The sequence below is a fragment of the Lagopus muta genome, chromosome 1 (genome assembly GCF_023343835.1).
Source record: "Lagopus muta isolate bLagMut1 chromosome 1, bLagMut1 primary, whole genome shotgun sequence".
NCBI lineage: Eukaryota > Metazoa > Chordata > Aves > Galliformes > Phasianidae > Lagopus > Lagopus muta.
In genome coordinates this window covers 191,196,183-191,212,739 of record NC_064433.1, presented here as the reverse complement: position 1 = coordinate 191,212,739, position 16,557 = coordinate 191,196,183, and the positions used below count along the sequence as shown (strand labels likewise).

The window sequence follows — 16,557 nt, the reverse complement described above, 5'->3', positions numbered from 1 at the left end:
TGTTGGGATGTTTCCGTCTCCATCCTGAGAAGTGAAATTACACCCAGTGTTTTACTTAGAAGCACAGAATCATTAATGTTGGAAATGACCTCTACGATCATCAAGTCCAGCCCTAACCCTTCCCCATCATGCCCACTGTCCTTCAGTGCCACATCTCTGTGGTTCTTGAGTCCCTGTCCTTAGAGGTGTTCCACCACCTCCCTGTTCAGCCTGTGCCAATGCCTCACCACACTGAGAAAAAATCTTTCCTAATATCCTCCTTGAACCTCCTCTGATGCAACTTCAGGCCATTATCTCTCATCCTATCATTGTTACCTGGGAGAAGAGGCTGACCCCCACCTCATTACAACCTCTTTTCAGGGAGTTAGAGAGAGCTGTAAGGTCTTCCCTAAGCCCCCTCTTCTCCAGACTAAACAATCATTACCCACTCAGCTTTCAAACTACAAAACCACCTCTGCTCCAAGGTTGGAAGAGTTTCACATCTTGACAAAAGTCTTCAGAAATTCCAAATATACTTCATCCACTTTAACCCCATTCTTAACAAGACCCCACAGAATTTCACGGGGTAGTGCAGCAAGATTTTCATTTTCAGAAGCCACACTGACTCTTTTCCAGCAGAAAACATTTACCCATGTGTTCAGAGACCCATATTTCAGATCTGAAAACTGGTATCATGACTGTGTAGTGTGTGGTTCCCAGGATCCCCTCAAGAGTCCTTTTTATAGATGGGAATTACGCTGGCAACAACCCAGTCCTCTGGCACAGCAGCAGTCTATAGCAGTGAATGATACAGGCTGGCCAGCAGTTCCGCAGTTTCACATTCAAGTTCCTCAGGACTCTGAGTTGAATGCCACTCAATCCTGCTGACTCATTATTTGGTCTAATTTTTGTTTCATATTGACCTCAAATTAATTTTTCTGATCTATTGGTTACAGCGTGCTTGGTGTGAGCATGTCTGCAGTATCTTCAGAAGTTAAGACTGATAGAATCAACCCTCTGCAAGGGCTTCATCAACTCCAACTGTACCCAAACTCCAACTTTCTACACTACTGTCACCAAACACCCCCAAGTGTACCCTAAGAATCATTTGCGTTGGAAGGGATTTTTAAAGGTCATCTAGTCCAACTCCCACACTACCCTGCACAGGCACTTGTAGAGCACAGACCAAAGTTTTCCTTCTTCCACACCTTCCATTCCATGCCAATTAGACTCTGCAGAAGCCCATAAACACTCCTGCTCTCCTCATTTTATAAAATCACCCATGCACATAGGCTTATAACTTCCTCTTGAGTAGATCTTGCTAGCCCCACAGCCACCCTTACTGCTTTTCCTCAATCTCCTTCTGTTAATCTGCTAGAAATAACAGGGATCAAAGGCAGCAGTTACTTAACAAAATAAAATCTCACCTCTCAGGCTGACTAGTAACATCAGACCCAATTTCCAGAAAGATATTTAAGAGTCTTTAAAAATACTTTACTAGCTTGGGTGCCAAATCCCAACAGCTTCCAAGGGAATCAAGCGCCCACAAGCGTTCTGGGTTCCCACTAGATGCCTACCCACAGCTTTTAGAAATGCTCTGCTTTTGCTCTCAAGGTTAGAAACACTGCTAAGACAACCCCTGAACGTCCCCACTGACACCCATAGGCTACTGCCAGAGTTACGGCCCCAGGTTATCAAAAACACCTTTTTTGCTTTTGTTTCTTCATGTACAGGTTTAACTGAATACGTCCTGCACAGTTCCTGACAATGTGAAAAATTCTCATCTTGTTTTCATCCTGACTATGGGCTCTGAGGCACAGACACTGCCAGCCTCTCCACCCATATTTCAGGCTATTCAGATACGTGTTTTCCTGTTCCCCTTTGCGCCTGCTGCTTCTGTGTTGCCCTTTTCACCTGCACAACAGAAGAAAGAACGCTACCTCTCCAGCATGCTTGTTTTATTCTCCCTGTGAGCCTTTATAAGCAGTGCTGAGGTGGAAGGTGACAGAGAAGGGCAGCACCTCAATGAGGAAGCCAGGATGGTTTGTACAGGAGATGACTCCTGCACTACACCGTTTTAATTACAAGCTGAAGGACTGCAAGGAAGGAGCACTGGAAAACAACAGGATTATATAAAAACACGGGTTAGTGTGAATGGCAGCAGCATTAGCAACTTAATTCTGTCTTGGATTAAAACTTATTTCAGCTGGACACCAAGAAGTTTTGTCTTAGCTGACCGTTTCTAACCTGCTATGGAAAGCATCCTTCCAATTTTGAACCATCGTTTCAAGATTATTGGGAGCCATGTAATGCTGACATTATGCGGGCAAGAGACAGAAAAAAACCCAAAATGCTCTCATACATTACAAAATGGATTTTGAAAGCATCCTCTGGGCAAAGTCCTTAGAGCACGGCAGGGATTGCAAGTATTGTGCTTCCACACTGTAGCACAGAGCCCAGGCTGAGGAGTCATTAGTGTCATTAGTGATAGGACCAGAGGGAATAGCTTCAAGCTACGGCAGGGGAGATTCAGGCTGGACGTGAGGAAGTATTACTTTTCAGAAAGGGTGGTCAGGCACTGGAATGGATGCCCAGGGAGGTGGTGGAGTCACCGAGCCTGGGGGTGTTCAAGGAAAGGCTGGATGTTGTGTTGAGGGACATGGTTTAGTGGGAGCTATTGGGAATAGGTGAACGGTTGGACTGGATGATCTTGAAGGTCTTTCCAACCTTGGTGATTCTATGATTCTATGATTCTAAGAGCACAAAGACAGCAGTAGGAAATGTATGTGCCAGTTGGGCTTTTCTGTCAAGCCTTTTGTCTCCGAAACGTATTTACTGAAGACAGAGAACCAGTCAGAGAGTTAAAACCCATTTTGTTGCAAGGATTTTCAGACACTGAGCATAAGCAGAAACAGCAGGAGCTGAATGTGCATGGGGTAGAGGTTTAGAGAGCTTGGGGGTAGATGCAGTTAAGAACGAAACAACAAGAAATGAAAAGCTACACAAAGCAGGCACCTCAGCAGGTAGATCTTTCAAAAGTAAAAACACTTATTTATGAACTAACCCTGAGAAGCCACCAGATTTGCTCTTGTGTCTTACAGTCCTTACAAAGAATCATTAAGGTTGGAAAACCACTAAGATCACTAAGTTCAACTACCAACCCATCCCCACTGTGTCCCTCAGTGCCACATCTCCACAGTTCATGAACACCTCCAGGGACAGTGCCTCCACCACCTCCTTGGGGGGTCTGTTCCACTGACTGACCATTCTCTCTGAGAATAATTTTTTCCTAATATCCAACCCAAACCTCCCCTGGCACAACTTGGGGCCATGACCTCTTGCCTTAGCGCTGTTACCTGGGAGAAGATGCTGACCTCCCCTTCGCTACATCCTCCTTTCAGGAAGTTGTAAAGGGCAATAATCACAGAATCACAGAATTGTAGAGGTTGGAATGGACCTCCAGAGATCAGAGTTCAACCCAGACTCTATTCTTCTCCAGACTGAATAATCCCAGTTCCCCCAGCCATTCCCTATAAGACTTGTGCTCCAGAACTTTCACAGCTCTGTTGCCTTTCTCCAGATATTCTCCAGGGCCTCAACATCTTTCCTGCAGTGAAGGGCCCAGAAATGAACACAGCACTCGAGGTGCAGCCTCACCAGAGCTGAATGCAGAGGGTCCATCAGCTCCTGCTCCTGCTGGCAACACTATTTCTGATACAAGGCAGGATGCCATCGGCCTTCTTGGCCACTTGGGCACACTGCTGGCTCACGTTCAGCTGAGCATCAACCGACACCCTCAGATCCTCTTTTTCCATGCAGCTTTCAGCCACTCTGCCCCAAGCCCACGGTGCTGCATGGGGTTGCTGTGATCCAAGTGCAGGACCTGGGACTTGCCCTTGTTGAATTTCATCCCATTGGCCTCAGCCCAGGAGTGCAGCCTGTCCAGGTCCCTCTGAAGGGCCTCCCTACCCTCAGGCAGATCTGCACTTCTCAGACGGGTGTCATCTGCAGACTTACTAAGGGTTCACTCATCAATAAAGATTCTAAATACGGCCAGCCCCATCCAGGTTCCTAAGGCAGAGAAGCTCTAGGATCTTTAATATGACACTGCATGTCACTCTGTTAAGTATTCTTCCAGCTCAGCTCACAGCCAAGTGCTGAAGAGGAAAAGCAACCTTGCCTTTGGATGGCAGCATGCCTCGATGAGCTCAGCTCTGTCAAGCTTCGCCCTGTAACATCGCTTCCCAGGGAAACTCAAGCACGCTCCCAGCAGGTGGAGAGGGAGACATCTCATCTTTTCAGCACATAGTCCATCCCCAAGAAAATGCAAGTTCAGAGTTATACTTTTAATGTGGTCAACTGAAAACGATTATGAGAAGGAAAACAGCTGCCAGCAGCTACATCTTCACTCTATAGCTTTGTAATGAGATGGGGTGGAGGTGGCCAGTTTCAGGAAAAAGGCAAGCAAGCATCTAATCTGTTAATCAAGAACAGTGCAATACCAACCACAGAGTCTCTCCTTCTGAATTTATAGGGTTAGTTCCTAAGGAATTTAGGATTGCAGCTGTCACAAAGAGGACAAACAAAAACTAGTGTAAGTTATGCTACAGAAGCCTTTCACTGCTCACCCCATTCACATCTCAGTGGAAAGAAAAATGTTAAGTTCCCAAACGGAGAAATGTGTTAATTTATTGAATCATGAAGGTTGGAAAAGAGACCATTCAGATCATCTAGTCCAACCATCAACCCATCACCACCATGCCCACTAAACTGCTGAGAAAGGAGGATGACAGAACAGAGATCACACATGCTCATCCTACTGGATTTCAGGGGATTTGCCTTTGCCTACAGGAGGTGCAGACGGAACAGATTTTGGGATCTCAACTGTTCAAAAACAAACACAGCTACACCGCAGGTAGGATGAGATCACCTTGCTGAAGTCACTGCTCCTGGATACTGAGCCAAAATAACAGGGTGGCATCGTGAGAGCGACCGAACATCAGCAGATATGCAAGATCTGCACTGCAATACTAAGCACGAAGCTGATGACAGAAGTAAGTATGATGTTAAAGGCATAAAGCCACTCACTGCTCGGATGAGATTATTTTAATCTCTGTGACCATTATCTCCTGAACTGACGCATTTATGCTGCTTGAAAGCATAGGAACAAATGTTTCGGGAAGAAAAGTGGGAAGAGAAAAAGCCTCACATGAGCACTGGTGGTGGCATTTGGACTAAGTCCGAGGATGAATAAGTATTGGACCAGAAGGCAGGAAGGGCTCTCTTGCAGGATGCACCTAATGCCTAATGTTACCAAGGATTTGTTCCTAAAAAAGCAAAAGGGCATCTAAAAGAAAACTGATAATGTGAATTAAGCAAAAATAATAATAATTAAAAAAAAAATCATTATTCTGACAATTCCCAAATCAACTGCAGGAGATGAAGAAAACTCAAGCTGAGATCACTTAAACATTATTCTTGTTGTTTTAAGTAGCCTATAACTTTAAATGAAGTCATCGCAGACAAGAAAAGGCATTTTTGGTCAGACCAAGTCAATGACTAAATTCTTACAGATATGGTCATCAGTTCTGAATGTTTTTTTCTTTTGCAACCCCTGGACACAATTCAGAGACACAAACACAGAAGAAATGAAAAAGCTGGCACTCGGAAGTCATCAACAACAGAAAGAAAAATGTAATGGGATTTCTCATCTTTAAACTTCCCCTTAGCTTCCGGTCCTGCCCCTCTCTCCAAAACCCCTCTTCACCAGGAGTAAATCAGAAACAGTTTTGGGAGAGAGGGCTGTTAATATGAGCTGGCAGGATGCTGTTTCAGCAAGGATAACTTTCATGCAAGCCAGAAGTCCCACTATGACAGCGCAGTGAGTCACCTGATGACAAGCTATTGAAGCATTTAGGCACTGTTTTTAATTCTAAAAATTGACACTGTTTTGCTGTGTCTAACTGGAGGATGTGCCTTTATTGAACCTAGAATTCAAACACTGTCTCTGGCCGTCTGCCTCCATTTAAAGACAGCCTACACAGAAGAATATACTGTTTGTGTTCTGCTTTCATAGAATCATACGATCCTTCCGGCTTCCAGAAGAGCCCTGGAGGAATCCAAGCTTTTTTGCTTTTTCTTCTAGAAGGAGAAGCAATTCCCAGCCCTATCCTCACCTCTTCAGCCTTTCTGAATGACATCAGCACATTTTAAAATTTCCATGTCCCATCAGCAAAACTGCCTTCTCCGTAGAGGCAGGCCATGAGTTTCTTCCCCCTATCCAACCTTTATCCCCCTGCAGAGCCCTGAAGCAGCTGCTTCTTAGTGGGGTGGAACACGAAGCACACTACCTCCCTACTGCTCATCTTCAGGATCACAGATGGTTTAGGCCTCCATTTCTCATCAGCCTTGTGGGTGTCCAGGGAAAGTAGAGCTGGACAGGAGATGAACAGTGTTACTGTAGAAAGGGGGAAGGAAAAGAAAAAAGAAAGAAGAGATAGGCTTTAAGAGATATAGTTAAGGAATGAAGATAGAGGGTGGGAGGGAAAAAAAAAATCAAAAGCATACAGAAGGAATCATAGATATATCCCAAGTTGGAAGGGACCCAAAAGGATCACTGAGTCCAATACCTGCAGAAGTTAGTTCCCACATATGCACCAAATTACATTTAATATGACTGTCAGTGCTCCCAGATATGAAAGGAGAGACAGCAGTTTGACATTGCCAGGCTGCAGCTTCATCAAGATGAAATGTCAGCTTAATTTTGCTCATAAAATGTCTTCAAAGTCTTATTTAGGAACATGAGATAGGGATTGAAGGCAGCCTCAAAAAATAATGCTATTCCCACTCTCTCAGACACTTCTGGCACCGGTTTCACAGTGGAAGAAACTTCTGCTGCTTTTTAGGAGTTTAATATGGCCCTTTTAATCATCATCCCTGCTATTAAAGGATTCAAAGTGGCATGGGAGAAGAATCTGTTAAGATACAGAAAAGTAAGAGATTGCAGGTTTTTCACCTGTCATCTTATTACCAAGACAAATGGGTTGATGTAACAATGAGAAATTTGATGAGCCAGAAATTAGAAGAGATTTTTTATTAGATCAGTGTAAGTGCAGTATAGTGCTGCAGTACCTCCTCCTTCCTCCCTTCGCTTCTCTGGCTTTTGTAAGGCTATCAACTGAAGATTTTAGTGATTGAGCAGAACTAAGTTCATAGCATCATAGAACGAAGCCCCTTCCAAACCAAGCCAAAGATCATGTAGTGCCAGCCCCCCTGCTGCAGGGAGGGTTGCCACATTGCCAACCACTACATCAGGCACCAGCTCAGGCTGCCCAGGGCCCCATCCATCCTGGCCTTGAATACCTCCAGGGATGGAGCATCCACAACTTCTGCTGTTAATAAACTCCCTGAATTTTAAAATGCTGCAGAATCCTTCACTTTCCCACACAAAGTTAGGAACTGAAGGCTCAACCACACTTAAACCTCATTATTTAAGTCTCCAAGGCACACTTGGATCAAATCCTGTCACTCTTCCTGCAGATTGGAGTGGGAGAAGTCTCCCTTATGTGACACAGATTTTTACATAGCCTTCACATCTCCAGAATCTTGGAGCTTAACAGAAAGACCAAACACCTTCACACACACCCATAAAACGCATTAAGATTTACCAAAAAAGCTCAGCAGTTACTTAGATTATCAGAAATGGGATGGTTTAAACAAAGTGCTCTGCAGCACCACCATCCCCCATGCCTACCCCTCTTAGTTCAGCTCCCAATGCTTTCCCTTAATCATCACTGATGGGTTGACAGTTGGACTGGATCATCTTAAAGGATTTTTCCAACCTGAATGATTCTACAATCTGCTGCTGTGGTTGCAAGGCCACAGGAGCAACACTGAAATTGAATTTACATCTCATTCCCAAGTGGGATTGAAGACAAGCACAACAGCAGGGCAAGGCAGGGATGTGAACTCTTAAGTTTGTGGTTAACATTTTGTGGTTTAAACAGGAAAGTTTGCTTTCCTGGGTAGTCTGGCAATAAAATTCAATCAAACTGTTGTGGAAAAAAAGAGTTAGCAGTGACCACATCCATGAAAATGCCATTCAGTACAGCCCTCAGAGAATCCATAGTAAACAGTCATTCCAGGGTCTTTATTTTAGGTCTTCCAGCAGCCTCATTCTTGCATGGAAACCAAATATTCCTACAGCAATTCCTGACTTCAGCAAGAAGTGCCAAGAGTGGAGTGCCTCGAACCACCTGCAGGAAATCCTTTATTAGAGATATTATTTAAACAAAGTCAGAGATCCACGTTGGAAACAAGCCTGAAGTCATCAAGACCTGCAGACTGAAAACTACATTTCTGTATTATAAAGGCCATAGAACATATTTCTAAACATAAAGAAAACTGTGACACCCTTCATGAGCCAACACTCCCATTCACACTTGTTTCCTGAGCTTAAATAAAGGCTTGTTTTTATGTGCTGTGTTTTAAATGGATCTGCCTGATTTTTTAGCAATTACCCAGTATTCAAATATCTGCCTTTTGACCTCAATTGCAGTCTTTATTTCAACGACATGCTGATTTGGATCACTCTCAGTTAAGGTACCTTTCAGTCTGTACATGCTACGTGTAAGTCCTGCAGTTTACTGAAAACAGTGGCCTACTAAAGATAATGTTTTGCTAGAATAAGACATAGCCAAACTTGGGCTACAGGAAGAGTTAACACATTCTGTGGTTTGCAAAGGAAATGATGCTAAAATTCAGCATGAGTGAGGTGTTCCTGAAAGAATAAGGATGTATAACTTGTTCTATTTCCAGAAGAAACTGCAAAATGTAATGGGTGTTTTATAATTGAGTATCTTATTAAAATTAATGAACTAATCAATACTGCATTTCAAATTCTGACATGCCCATTTGCTGCTAACTCCTTTTTTTCCTATGCACTCCCTGTTTTTTGCAGCTGCTACCTGACTTAAATTTACCTTTTATTATGAAGGAACACCAGAGTTCAGACTCAGGTGAGCAGCTCAATGAACTAGAAAAAGCAAAAGATAAATTGTAAGTCCGGCCTCGTACTTTTTTCCCCTTCTACATCAACACAGAGGGTTACAGAGCTCAGTAATGGCCTCAAGCCCATGCTGCACCTTACAAAGAATCACAGCCACGAGCTGAAACAAACCTAATAGCCTCAGTAGTAGTGACTGGATTTACTGAGACAGAAAGATCTACTCCTCCCCACTGATGATGGAGGAAACCAGTTTATTCTTCATTCCAAACAAGACTGAGTTATGGATGCACATGAATTCTACACTCAGCTCTGACTTACAGCTTCTCCAAAGCAAGACTGAAATAAGACATTCTTGAAATACCTCCTAAAGGCAAAGGATAGATTCATTCTGGCACAAAGCCTTTGAATTCAGCTTGCTGGTGAAACTGCATGTTCATTTACAGCTAGCTGGGAAAAATAAATTCAAGTTTTATAAAAGGAATTACTTTTCTTCTCTCTCTACAGAGGAGTTTGGGCTAAATGGCCAAGGCACTCATATTTTGAGAATGTGCATTTGGTAATCTGCAAGTATAGAAAATAATTTATATTGGAAATTCTTTATGCTGAAGAACCAATAAGGTATTTCACATCATACAAAGCTTTCTGTATACAAACAAGGAGAAAAACCACGTGCAGTAAGACACCAGTTCCAATGAAATATGCTTCTCACTCCAGCTCCTGCTTCATGAATAGAATCCAAGCCCTGAGAAACAGCTCTATCTTGTAAGAGAGCCGTGATACCAAATATCCTTGTGCCACTTACAGACAATAAGAGAAACAACAGTTCAAACCCTACTCACACTTCCAGAAAGTAACTCCAAGTCCCAAAGTGGTGCTGTTACAACTCTGGATGCCAGGCTGCATCTTAAATTTTTCTATCCAGGAGTTGGACCTGATGATCCTTATGGATCCCTTCCAACTCAGGACAGCCTGTGACTCAGAATCACAGAATGGCCAGGGTTGGAAGGGACCTCATGGATCATGAATCTCCAACCCCTCTGCCGCATGCAGGGCCACCAACCTCCACATTTAATGCTAGAATAGGCTGCCCAGGGCCCCATCCAATCTGGCCTTGATTCTTGATTTTCCTTGACTCTATGATTCTATTTGATTTTTCTTCTCTCTTCTGACATCTGTGAAGTCACCAAGAGCCATGATTCTACCTCACCTGTAAACTGTGGAAAGGCACTACACACATCAGGCAGGAGACAATGCTTCAGGTGAACCTGGAATGGCACTCCCTGCTCTAAAAACACAAATATGAACACCTGTTATTTTTATACTTCATTTTCACTTTAGATTACATGTATGGATTAACTTTATAAAGAAGAGAACAGAGGATGAAACAAGGTTTTATACCCCACACAATGCATACCTGCCTCTTGATTTGTTAGCCTCGTAGTTGAAGGCCAAGATCAGTAAGATTTTAATAGCTACATCATGAACTTCAGTATATATATATGTATACACACACACACACACCATATATCACATGCCACGCTTCCTATACCTTAATTGGGCTCACAAAGTGTTATTATGGGAGAAATTCTTTCCTTTCTGAAAGAACACTTGATTACTACTTGTGCAATCTTCTCCTTTGGTCTGTTTTACCCAAAATATGACCTTTCCTCTGTCCCATCAGCATTTTCTCCTCCTTGACAAAAGGATGCCTCACTTACCACCACCTGACTTCAGTAATTCTAGAAGAGAAGTAGGAAAAACAATGATTTTTAAGGGAGTTATATCAGTGTAAGAGCGAAATAAGCTGGCTGTGTAGCAGGTCCAAAGAGCACAGATTGTGAGAAGGAAGGAAACCATGGAAGGACAGTTGCTGTTTAACCTGTGTCTCAGACAAGATGTAAGAGACACAGAAAGGCCATCGTTTGCTGTACGATGGGAAGAACAGAACACGTGGATTGCCAGCTTAAACAGCTACTCCAGAGCTTCAGTAACTTACAAGAAGTACATTGGTACATAAACAAGACCTGAATACTTCCACTGTTTCTTTGAATTCCCCTGGAAACGCACTTCATCAGATAGCTTTTTTGCTTCCTCTTGCACCACCCCAGCAAACAATTGCTAAAACGAAAGGAGCTGGAGAAAGCTATGCAAGAATACCAGTGCATTTGTTAGCACAGCTGCTTGGATCCCCAAATCGAGATGAGGAAGCAATACTCTCAGCTCTCTGCTCCACGTACAATGCAGTAACAGTGAGATCCAGGGGACCAGCATGAGCACAAAGAGCAATCTGCATTTTTAGAGTGCAACTCACTGACCTATTTTAAAACACCTACTGGGGCATCGTAGAATCATGATGGCTGGAAAAGACAACTAAGATCACCAAGTCCAACAGCCAACCATCACCACCAGCCACTAAACCATGTCCTCAAGGCCACATCTACATGTTTCTTGAACACCTCCAGGGACGGCGACTCCACTGTCTCCCAAATGATGATGAATTATAATACTTAGCATGTCCTGTAAGAGCCTTTTTCTTTCTAATGAGTAAATCCCGGTTAGCATAAATAGTGTTGGTGTGTTTCAAGCTACCTATTCCTAAAGAGCACCACATGCCTTTTGCTCAGGAGGGAAGAATTGATCGCTGTGCCTTACGCGCTGCATCACTGAGCATCTGCTGCCAGCCCTGGTTCTGCTCCCACTGGGAATGGGGCTTCAAAGCACCTCCCCCCAGGTGAGAGCTGTGCAAGTCCATATGAAATGCAACACACTAGATAATTTTCTCCATAAGCACAAGCCCTTGCCATCAAGCAGAACACTTCTACATTCTTCCCAATTCCACATAGAGGTTGAACACACAAGCAAAGCTCCTGGGCAAGCACAGAAAAAGGCACAATACGTTTCTGACACGCAGTATTCTTTCCCCTTCCCAAAGAGGTAAAAAACAAGAGAGATTCGTGCATGTGTCAAAGGCCTAACAATGCAAGACTTAAAGAAATATGGCTTTTGCTTACAGATGCTTGGTCTCAGGCTGTTTTCTTCCTCACAAAGCATGGTTGCTTTCAGACCCTTTACGAAGTCTATTTACTTCTGTTATCACGTGCTGTTGACAGGATGAACTGTAAACCCAGATCACTCGAAGGGTGGAACTCAGCATCGTTTTCTGTTTTGCTAACCAGAAAAGTCTATTTTTATAGGTGTTTCAATATGCTCATAAGAACGTAAGGGAACTGAGCCATCACAGCTATGGTTACAAAATAACGAAACTTCCCACACCTATGAAGGTGCAAAACAGAGAAAGAAGCCACACTGAAGCTCACTCATATCTTCAGTTAAACAAAAACAAAACTGCTTAAGAAACCAGGTGTAATTCATGCACTTGCAGTCAAAGCTGAGGAAAGCTCTGCACAGATCTGGGAAAGAATCCACAAGAATCAGCAATAATTCAACAGAACTCTGGGGCAAAACAATACGTTTGCATTTCCAGTGCAATCAAAGCAGTCAGAAAAGCAATAGACAAGCAGTATATTTTATCATAAAATCATAGAATCATTTGAGTTGGGAGGGACCTCTAAAGACCATCTGATCCAACTGTGCTGCAATGAACAGGGACACCACAGCTCCATCAGGTGCTCAGAGCCTCATCCAGCCTGACCGTGACTGCATCCAGGGATGGGGCACCCACCACCTCTCTGGGCAACCTGTGCCAGTGCCTCACCATCCTTAACGTAAAAAACTTTTTCCTTATATCCAATCTAAACCTCCCCTCTTTTAGTTTGGAGCCATTTCCCCTTGTTCTCTCACATCATCCTCTGTTACAGAGTGTCCCCTTCTTTCTTACAGCCCTTTTCTGCCTAACCCAGTGAAAACACAGAGGGGAAAGTAATGTCTAACCACCCAGTGGACACACACATGAGCTGCTCCACACGGATGAGTTTTTCCAGCCTTATCCTAAAAAGCTTTGAGCAAGACAAAAGCACCCAAACAACGGGAAGGCTGTTAGAGCAGCAGATAGGGTGATGCTCGCTGCTGCACCAGGCAACACCAGGAAACTCCAGGTAAGGAAAGCAGGGAGGCGGTTCAGTGAAAGGCATCCGTGAGTCACTGTACAAAGAGTAATTGCAAGCAAGGAGAACAAACAGTTTCCCTCCCGTGCCCAGCACAGCCATTTCACCAGCTACAATGTCTGCTTTCACTTTAAAAAGCTTGGCAAGAACTAAACAGCTTCTACAGTTGTTCTTACATACGCACACAGTGTACTTAATCACCACCTAAAGTACATGCCTTACAGCTGGTAACAAGCAGAGGTCTTGACATCTATTTATTTATAAATCTTGCTGCTGGAAGTAATGTCTGAGTAAGGATCAAGCAATGCCCAGCAGAAGCAGATGCACCGTGACACACACACGGATGGAGCCAGCTCTTCCCACTAATCGTGGATTTTAAGCCCTTTGGATAACAAAAGCAGCAAAAGCAAGGATTGCAAGCATGGGAGAGCTGCGGGCTTCCATGCACTGAGGAAAGGACGAGAGTTGCTGCCCTTCACCCTGCAGTGCTGCCTCTCCTTGGGGCTCCGAGGAGCACCCAGAGGTGCCACCCAACTCGCAAGGTCTCCTCGCTGCCGTTCGCTCCCTTATCCGAGCCGGAGGGGGGGCTGGATCGGAGACCTCGAGAGATCCCTTCCAATCCAAGCCGTGCCACGATCTTAAGTTCAGCTTTGCCGTTAAGATCTTGAATAACAACAGATCTCACACACGGAACGGAGGGGGCTAAGGAGAAACACGCTCCCACGTCTGCATCCCTACCATAGAGCCACACACAAAGCCCGAGGCTGCATCACTCAGCACGGGGTCGGCTCTTCAACTCTTTGTGTTCTCCCCCCCCCACATCCCACGGCCCCCGGAGCCCCTCCAGCCACAGCCAGCACCAGGCGCGGGCTGAGCCCCGATTTTACCCCCTCCAACCTCTACCCGAAGACCACAAGAGGCTCTCGATCGCACAGCCCGAGGCTGGATACAACTCCCTTTGTTAAATGAATGAGCTGGGAAAGCAGGAGGGAGGCAATCTCACCCCCACCCCCTTTCTTAAATTGAATGGAAAGGGGAAGAAGAAGAAAAAAAAAGAGAGAGAGAAGAAAAATAAGAACCCAACCGCTCAACCTCTTTGCAAACTTTCCAGTTGCAAAAAAAAAAAGAAAAAGAAAAAAAATCGGGGAGGAAATCCCCGGCCCGGCAGCACTCACCTTCCGCCCGCTGCAAGGTGCCGCCCGCTCTCTGCCCTGCCCGCTCCCCACGGCCGCCCGGCGCCGCCTCCCCGCGTCCTCCCCGCTGCCATTGGCTCCGGAGGGGTCCAAGGGTCCGCCCCCTCCACCAAGGTGGGCAGCCCAGAGCTGGGGGAGAAGTTTGGGGTCGGTGGGTTGTGTCGGAGCTTTGAGATGGGCTGATCGTTCGGTGTCCGGTACCTGGAGCTGGTGTTGGTGAGGGGCGTCAAGGATGGTTCGCGATTACGGTGATAATGACGAGGAAGGGGATCGCCGGTAGTCGTGAGGCGCTGCAGTGACTTGGTTTCTGTTCTTGGTATCTCAGAACCGGCTCCATTAGGGACCGTGTGCACGCAGATCCAAAAAAGGAAAGAAGGGAAACGGGCTCTGCTCTGCTGCTGTGCTGCACAGCAGGATGTGCGTATCGCAGGGATGTTACCTCATACTGCAGGAGATTGGGGTTTGCTCTCCCCACGATGTAAAGCTCACAAGAAACTTGTCCCCACAGTTAGCAGGAGTGTTCAGCTCCACACTTATGCTCTGCTGGGAGAGGAGATGGGACTTGATCACAGGCATTCAGGAACAGGAAACGGTGAGGCCGTCTAGACATAGAGATGTCACACACTAAGTGGAGCAGGTAGATACATGGGAGGGAAATAATGCAGGTCACCGCATCAGACCTGGCTCTTACACTGGCACAGCATGCCCGTATACAGCAGCACAGCCTTGCCCTTCCCTCCTGTATCAACGTTTATCAGTTCCCTTGATAAGTTTGTTCGGGAACTTCAGCAGCAATAAATGAATCCGACTGAAACACACAAATAGAGGAAGTGAGAACACAAGGAGTGGCAGGGAAGGTTGGAGCGCAGCAGAGCTGATTTCAATCTGCTTAGAATCACGCTTAGAATTACTTCCCCCTCGATACGGGAACCCCCAGGTACGTGGGAGTCATGCCTACATGATCACTGCAGTGAGGAAAACTGCACAGCTGAGCTCAAATTCCATACTGCAAAGGAAGCACACAGAGCTGAAGGAAGAAATGAGCACAGCTCCTTTTCCATCCCAAACCGAGTCCTGAAGAGTGACTCTTTCTGTACTCTATATCAGAAAGCCTCTTAAGAAGCAAGGACGCACCCTGATAATTTTGAGAACAAGTTTTGAAGGCAGGCAGGAGATTGGTGCAAAATACTCCTAAGCATGTCCTCTCTGCAAGATATCTAACCAAACACAATTATCCAACCACCTGGCAGTGAAATGGAGAATGGTGATAGCAGGTTACTGGCAGTGGCTGGCCTAAGGCCTGGCCCAAAATCAGCCTGTGGATTGCTCTAATAGCCCCTGCTATGGCTGCTTTTATATCTGTATCCAGATCTCAAAACTTCTTTCTCTACTGTATTTCAGATAGGATTCCCAAACATTTGGCAGAAGGGCTGTTTGAGATATCCATGCACTGTGGCAGAATGGGACAGGGAGCTACTGCTGCAAACCAGAATTTGTACTTGAGAGAGGAATGAGTGAAATGCAGATCATTTATTTGCCTTGTAAGTCCTCAGAGCAGAGAAAGTGCTCAGGGGGAATTTCATAGAAATGATTCATCTTGCCTTGTACTCGGGATAAACTCAGATGGCCCTTTTTCAATATGGGTAAAAAGGGTTTTCTTACATCTCAAAAGGGTCTCCCATTTTCCATATGGGTGAAAAAGGGTTCTGTGGGAGACCAGTCCCAGCCTCAAAGACCAACACTGTTCATTTTTTTTATACTTTAGATGTAGAGCAGAGAGAGGAGCCCAGATGTCATGGGGCACAGACTAACAGTTTATTCTCTAAGAAGTTTATTCTCAGCGAGACCAGCATTGATGGTTCATACCATGCTATGCATCTTTGTTCCTATGCTCCCTGCATTGTGTCAGCGTGGTGATGTGTGCACCTGGGAGGGATCAGCAAACTTCTCCACCTAAAGTTTCCAGTAAGATTTTCAGGCAGATCAAATCCCCAGGCCTTGACTGAAATGATGCACAGGGAACGGAGGGGCATGTGAAGTCACAGGACTGAGGGACAGTAACTTGCTGTGGTGAACTGATTTAATCACCTGCAATCATCTGTCCACTCCTTTAACCTACTCGAGCAATTACAGACAAGTTGGCCTCAGCCTACAAGGAATCAGAGATCATGAATATCTTGAAGAATTGTCACAAATAGAGAGAAACTTAATGACAAATCTCTAAGACTTAACAGTCAGGCAATGATTGGAAAAAGGAAGGGGAAGGGAAGGGAAGGGAAGGGAAGGGAAGGGAAGGGAAGGGAAGGGAAGGGAA

The 16,557-nt window shown here is 45.0% G+C and overlaps 1 protein-coding gene across 2 annotated transcripts in view; it reads right to left on the bottom strand.

Moving 5' to 3' along the window:
* PAK1 (p21 (RAC1) activated kinase 1) overlaps positions 1–14,577 on the bottom strand; it is a 69,337-nt gene extending 54,760 nt beyond the window's left edge. Inside the window, exon 1 of one of the 2 annotated variants that reach the window (XM_048933335.1) lies at positions 14,226–14,577. The gene's annotated coding sequence lies outside the window, so the exon portion shown is untranslated. Of the gene's footprint in view, positions 1–10,193; positions 10,215–14,225 lie in introns of those variants that run through there. The other variant, XM_048933338.1, reaches the window with a different exon arrangement.
* Positions 14,578–16,557: the final 1,980 nt, after the last annotated feature.